This window comes from Capsicum annuum, chromosome 12 (genome assembly GCF_002878395.1).
Source record: "Capsicum annuum cultivar UCD-10X-F1 chromosome 12, UCD10Xv1.1, whole genome shotgun sequence".
Classification (NCBI taxonomy): Eukaryota; Viridiplantae; Streptophyta; class Magnoliopsida; order Solanales; family Solanaceae; genus Capsicum; species Capsicum annuum.
The window spans coordinates 110,031,504-110,037,860 of record NC_061122.1 but is presented as its reverse complement, the minus strand read 5'-3'; the positions used below and the strand labels follow the sequence as shown (position 1 = coordinate 110,037,860).

The following is a 6,357-nucleotide window of genomic DNA, read 5'->3' as shown; positions in this document are numbered from 1 at the left end:
AAGAATATTGATTAGAATTTTGAGATAGTGGTATGGCTCGTGCCCAGGGTTAACTTTAGCTTGGAAGAATTTCCACTTGGTTGTGCTTGTACTAGTGTTATTCTAGTGTATTGTAGTTTGAACTTATATGCATCAGTCATTCTCAATTTATTTGGAGGTCGATTGGTTGTTTAGATTAAGTTTTGGGATATTTGGAAAGTACTGTAATAAAGTTGGTAAAAAAGGGATGCCTTTGGTGAAAATCATTAAAAGTGTTTGTTTGACATAGAGGTTATCTAGGGAATCATGCTCGGTGCACGCAGGCCTACTACCTTATCCTTTCAAACTTTTGGGTGCTTCCAATCCATTGACTTTTGTAGATGAAAGTCCTTTTACTAGTGGATATTGTAAATACCCTCTAGGTTGTTTTCTCAACTTCCATGCATTTTTGGTGTTTCAATCCTTCCCATAGCGGCTACAAGTAGGTCATTTATGACTTGTCAAAACTGTAGGTTCGATTATCGGACAATTTATTTGGATTTTAGGTTCATTTTCCTATTTGGGGTCTTCTGTTACCAAGAAATGGGTATTGGACTAAAACTCCTAGAAAACAACCTCGGATGAGAAATTTGACAGTGCCATCAACTCTAGAACATTGATTTTAGGCTAGAGGGACCGTTCGTACAGATCCTGAGGCTTCTAGATTCATTTTGGGCTATTGGGTAAATTTAATGAAAAATAGAACTACTTGTGCAACCCACATTTAATCTAAATGGTTTGGAATGAAAGTTTCAATGATTCTGTTGAGTTCAGACTATCGAATTTGGCATGGTACATAGTTCATTTGCATGCACAGGGTTCTGAACGAATAGCAAGCACCAGGTTAGAGTTTATTAGGACTTAGCATTATTGCTGGTTTCTAGCATTTGGTGTAGCCTCTAGTTGTTCTTTGTGATTATAGGGTGTTAGATACATTTGAGAAGGGTCAAACTCTTGATCATCATGGTTTGGGCATTTGGCCAACATCCTATGAAATCTCTCCCATACTTCATGAAGTGGCTCCCCGTTCTTTTGTAAAAAATTCAAAATTTCATCTCTTGAGTCACACACCATTGATGGATAGGAGTATTTATATAAAAAATCCTTTGTGAGCATATTCCATGAAGTAAGTGAAGCCGTAGAAAGTGTGCAGAACCATAACAATGCTTCTCCTGTTAGTGAGAATGGAAAGAGACGAAGCCAAAAGGCTTCTTAAGTAATATGAGAAATATTGAATGGAGTACAAACTTCAAAAAAATTTCTTAAGTGAATATATGGACCCTCATGGGCTTGGCCTCCGTATAGACCCTTTACTTGCAACACATGGAGCATTACACTAGTTACATGAAAAGTCCCATCCCCAAGGTGAGGTGGGATATGGTTTTAACCCGCATGATACTCATCATTTAAGTTATTTTCTCCATGAACTTGTGCAACACATGACTCCATATGATTTGTTCCTTCACTCATTGTTTTGTTTATGCTAAGATTACGTAAAAAAAACCCAAATACAACAAAGAAAATAAAGTATAACACTCGGATACTCCCAAGTAAGAATGACACCACACAATTAAAATCTACACTTCACTCCCCGGAAATGATGATATTTTGATAATATTCAACTCACTCACATGGTTAGGGATGAGACGATCATTGTTAGGTAACCCAAATTGAATTGGGGTCGAATCTCGAAGAGTCAAATATAAGTTTTAGAACATAGGGGTGTTCAAACTACTATGAAATTATCCATAATGCTAACCAAAAACAACATGTAAAACAAAATTAGGGGTTTGATGTAGAAATGGTTTGACAACTAATCAAAACAAGAATATAACACGTTGAGTTGAAATCAAGTTTTTAGGAAATCTTGGGTTATGCATATCTAAAAGTGCAAGTGTGCAGGTTGTTGATTGTTTGACAAAATATATAGTAGTTAACTAGAGGATAGGCTAGGTTGATAGTCACTATAGCTAATTTTCCAATAAGGATACAATGATTTCACCCATTGGTTCTTTCGAGAACCTAACAACAGTGTATGTCATATTCACCTAAAACCTCAATCGAGCATCCCATGCCTAGAATTACTTCAAAATCCATTATCTATAACTCCACGATATTAACTGAAGTAACTTTCTGACATATTATGACCGGACAGTTCCTATAAACTTTTCTGGCTACAATGGGAATGCCTACTGGGGTAGACATTGAAATGGGCTCTGCTAGATTTTTGGGACTGACTCCAAAATTGACAGCTATATATGGAGTTACAAAAGAAAGAGAAGCTCCAGGGTCTAGTAAATCATAAACATATAAGTGAAAGACCTGCAACATACCAGTAACAGCGTCAGGAGAATTTTTCTAATCTTGGAGGGACTGAAGATTATATAATCTATTCGGATGCTGGCCACTGGTAGCACTGGAAGCGGTACCCTACAGAGTTGGGCGACCGAAAGAAACTAATTACTAATGGGACTAGACCTATTGGCATACATCCCTACCTTTCTGAAAAACTACCCAACACTTTTGAATCCAATGGTCTGGCTTGCCACACCTAAAGAACACATCACTACCCACTCTACACTCACCCTGATAGTGTATGCCATACTTCTAACATAAAGGATTGGTATAAGCACTACTAACACTGACCTGAGACTTAGATCCTAGTGCCCTATCCCTATCATTATTTATGAATTTGGATATTGGGGCACTGGCTAAAAAAGGTACTAGGGCTGAAGACCTTTGATAAAACTGAGGACGGTTACTATCTTTTGACTTTGGCTGATTGAAATTAAAACTACCTATCCTAGCTCTCTTATTTTCTTTTTCCCTCTTCTTAATATCTTGCTCCTCTACCTATTGAGCGTGGACCATCAGCCTAGACAAGTCCATCTTAATAATAAGAATTGTTGTCCTTCTCTCCTTAACCACACTATTAGATACGCCAGATACTAACTTCCTCGTCTTGGACCTATTATTAGCTACGACATGAGGAGCATACCAAGATAACTGAGTAAACTTGAGGGAATACTCCCTCACACTCATGATACCTTGCCTTATATTAATAAATTATAACACCTTGGCCTCTCTCAACTCTAATGAAAAGAATCTTTCTAAGAAAGTCGTGGCAAACTCTTCCCATTCTATAGGACCAGCATCAATACATCTATTAAATTTCCACTGTTTAAACCAAGTATGGACTACATCCTACAATTGATATGTATCTAACTCAGAACTTTGACTAGACGTCACCCCTATAGCATCTATTACCTTCTGAACCATATCTAAGACCCCGTGAAGGAAGGAGGATTCATCCGAGTGAAATCCCAAATTCTAGTTACAGCAGTATTGGCCACTAAGTTAGGTAGAACAACAGCTAGCCATTCATTCTGTGTTTTTATAGAGTTTTCTATAGTAGTGAATGCAGCCCTGAATTCTACGTGAGAGATATACTCGTTCAAAGGATCTGCTTGGACGGGCTGAGGGGTTGGCTGAGTTCTTGTTGTTCTTTCACTCTTCTTGGGAGGCATATTCTGTAAATAGAAGGAAGAAATGGATTAGACGGAGTTTAACTTGAGCTCATGCTCAGTCACACGACATGAATACTTGAAATAAGGGAAACTTTTACTAAACACCTCGTAGCCTCTTATACATAAGTGTGGCGCACTACACACCCATGCATAAGACTCTACTTGATACAGCTTTTAAACTTCCTAGGACACTTTATAACCGTAGGCTTTGATATAAAGTTTGTAACAACCCGATACTACCCCTTAGTCGTTACACGGTTCTTACGGTCCCGAGAGATCACAAGCTAACCCATGAGCTGGTACCTACTGTGAGCACTGAATAATATACTCATGAACGCGGAAGAATAACTTAAATGTCATAAGGTTTTAATAATGAAATAACTACTAAATTATGAAACTAATAAAAATACTGAAATTTGGATGGTCTAAATAGCTAATTGTAGTGTCTAAAAAACCTCTAAATTGGATATTGTGAGTTGATGGGAAAGCCCCAACTAACTCTACTAACTACTGAGATAAAGACATGAAGTAATATAATTTGTCCTCAGATGATGAGGAGTCACCACTACTACTGTACTGCTGATAATCTGAGAATCTAGGTGTGATCTGAGAACTGAGCATCAACACCTATTATATGAGACATCATAGTGCCAAAAAAAAGTATGCAATAAGTACTTTAAATGTACTGGTACGCTAAATGAGGTAGGCTAACATGCAAGGTTTCATGAATAGGATTAATAACTATTTGAATATACATGTAATGCATGGAGTACTGAGTATGGAACATGAAATCTGTAGATACTGATAATGCATAGAAATTTGCAAATACTTAGGATACATAAACAAGCATATAACATAACTGAGTAAAATCTTTAAACTGAAATACTTAAATAACTAAAAATCTATATGTTTCGGTCAAACAACACTAAGTCTGAATAACTAAACTAAGACTGTAACTGAGACTGTATCTGATACTGTGGGAGGTATTATCTAACCGACATTCCCTAATTTAAGATAATCAGGGTCCAACCTGTAAACCCAGATGAAAGGGTGTTAATACCACTCCACGGGTACTAACAATGGTTGTGTGGATCTACTAAACTGATACAATGTCCAAAGGATTAAGGGTGTCTAGTCTGAACTGACGAGTGACCCCTGTGAGATAGTCAAGCCTAATTTGATGAGTGACTACTCATATCCTATGTTGGCTAGGTAGTTCTAGAGTATAGGGACAGCTACTAATGACTCTTCCCATCTGATGGAGAAGATGCCATCCCCATACTTAATCGGTGATAAATTGTACTCCCAACTGAAATACACTGAGATACTAAACTATTCTGAGTTGAATAACTGATATCTGACTATTCTAATAATTTTCTCATAATATAATCTGAAGACTCTTCTATAATTTACTCAGAATAGACTTAAATAAACAGCTATGGATTTTGGGTATTCAATACCCATAGGACTCAAAACAACAATACTGAAAAGACACTAAAGATTGAAGACCAAAACATCAAGGCTCTTATTAAATAAATCACTCTTGTAGGCATTTTATCAAACACTTGTAGTTCATAGTTTAGTCAATTCATGGGAATAGTATAAAACTTGAAATAATAGCATGAATTCAACATTCATAACACTAAATCATGATCTAATTCAAAGAATGACAATATTAAAACATGGGGGATTTAATAACAACGATAATTCTATTAAAGTATGGTATAAAATCAATATTCATGGAAGTTCATGGAGATTCATAGTTTTAAATCACAATTTAATATCATAAGTCTTGAAAAGATAATATATTTGTAATTAAAGAGGATACTTGGACTCCATGGATGAAAGGAATCCATGGATGAACATCTAACATAGCTGGGAAGATAAATTTGGAAGGATTAATGGAGAGTTCTTGAGATTTGACCATGATTCTTAAGAACTAAGGTTTCTTGTTCTTGAAAGAGGGGATTTTTAATTTGAGAGAAAGTGAATAATGATGAGTATTTAGGTCAATTAGGGGTTAAATTTCGTGTTTAGAATGAGTTTAGGGCTTAGGAAAAAGACCCAAATACCCTTAAATGAAATTTTAAAAAATAAGCTGGAAACTGAAATCCTGATTTTTGGCCTTGGCATGACGCGCCATTATCACGCCAAGCCACTGGAAAAGGGACAACTGGGACCTAGACAAATGTCGCGATGCGCCATGATCGTGGACGCCCACTGGAAATTGACAAACAAGAATTGGCCTACTCGGCGATATGCCATGATCGTGGAGTCACACTGGAAATTGGCAATAGTTATTTGGGCTACCTACACGACATGTTAAGGGTTAAAATAACGGTATTTTGTGATTGAAACTTAAAATTGTCATAACTTCTTACTCGGTCATCGGATTTAGGTGAATTTTATATTGTTGGAAAGCTAATTGAATTTCCTACGCAATGGATAGCTCTAAAATAAAAAATAATGAGTGTTTCAAAGATTTCATATATGAATACTCTTGTATTGGGACTTAGAATATGCTAGGGAAATACGGCGTGTTACAACCACATATAGATAATGATGCTAAATATTCAAGCAAACACCACAACCAAAAACTCTAAATCATGAGTTGAATAATTACCTGCATAAACCTTGAAGTGCCTAGAAGCATAGGCCACAACCTTACCATGCTGCATCAAAACACGACCCAGTCCCAAGCGGGATTTATCATAATACATTACAAATGTATCAGTACCCTCGAGTAAGGTCAAAACTGGCGCAGAAGTCAACTTATCCTTCTACTTCTCAAAGCTACCCTTACAAGTATTGA

The 6,357-nt window shown here is 36.6% G+C and overlaps 1 non-coding gene across 1 annotated transcript; it reads left to right on the top strand.

Moving 5' to 3' along the window:
* Positions 1 to 976: 976 nt before the first annotated feature.
* Positions 977 to 1,084, top strand: LOC124889882. Its single transcript, XR_007048795.1, has one exon. It is a non-coding gene; the product is annotated as a small nucleolar RNA R71 (small nucleolar RNA).
* Positions 1,085 to 6,357: the final 5,273 nt, after the last annotated feature.